This window comes from Elephantulus edwardii, unplaced genomic scaffold, assembly GCF_000299155.1.
Source record: "Elephantulus edwardii isolate Elephantulus edwardi_28Jun2011 unplaced genomic scaffold, EleEdw1.0 scaffold00005, whole genome shotgun sequence".
Classification (NCBI taxonomy): Eukaryota; Metazoa; Chordata; class Mammalia; order Macroscelidea; family Macroscelididae; genus Elephantulus; species Elephantulus edwardii.
Genome location: NW_006399755.1, coordinates 25,676,918 through 25,677,798, shown reverse-complemented (window position 1 = coordinate 25,677,798; position 881 = coordinate 25,676,918). Strand labels below are relative to the sequence as shown.

Genomic DNA, 881 nt, shown 5'->3' with positions numbered 1-881 from the left:
TATAAGCAAGTGTTAGCAGTCTCACACAGCTTTCCGATGATACTCAGGGAGAGCCACTTCATAATCACTGGCACTAAACAAAGTGGCAGAATTCTTTGCCAGGTACTTTAGGAAATCATTTAGATAGTTCCGTAATAAAACAAGGCTCTTCTCATCCTGAGGTGTATAGACCAACATTGCTCCAATTCGCACAAATAATCTCACTAGATGTGGTGCTCCATACACCTGGGACACGGGTGCATCAGGGTGATCTGCAAGGATTTCTGCATACTGAGGTCTCTCAAATTTGTAGAGAAGTTGAGTGCCCAACATTACATTGAAGTATTCTTTTATCCCAGCCACAACGTCATTGACAGCATATTCCTTGTTATCTGTGTTTCCCTAAGATTCTTGTAATTTGCATACTCTTCAAAAATGGAATCCACATTCTTCTTGGCAGGAAGATAAAACAGCTGTTTTTGCCTAGTAATTAAGTCTCAATCATCAACAAGCTATGGTTTCAGTTCTTCTGGAATCTTCACCTTAAAGTCAACTCTGTTCATGAATGGTTCTTCATTTTCAACAGTAGGATCTACACGAGCCCTTTTCTTCCGAGGAGGCTGAGGAGTCTCACTGGTACTGCCACTTAAATAGGGTGCCTATGAGTCATAGTCAACTCAACAGCAGCTTATGACATAGACTTTTCTGTCCAAAAGAGTAGATGAGTGTTGTGTTATGTAACGTGCTCTAATAGAACTACCGCACGTGATGACTTTACCTTGTTGTTGTTGTTGTTGTTATGTGCCGTCGAGTCGTTTCCGACTCATAACGACCCTATGCACAACAGCCCTAAACCCTGCTCTATCCTGCGCCAACCACACTGCCTCTGACACACCCATCCC

General features: G+C 42.6%; 1 pseudogene; it reads right to left on the bottom strand.

Moving 5' to 3' along the window:
- Window positions 1-21: 21 nt before the first annotated feature.
- The window catches only part of LOC102854047, a 5,145-nt pseudogene continuing 4,285 nt past the window's right edge, over window positions 22-881 (bottom strand).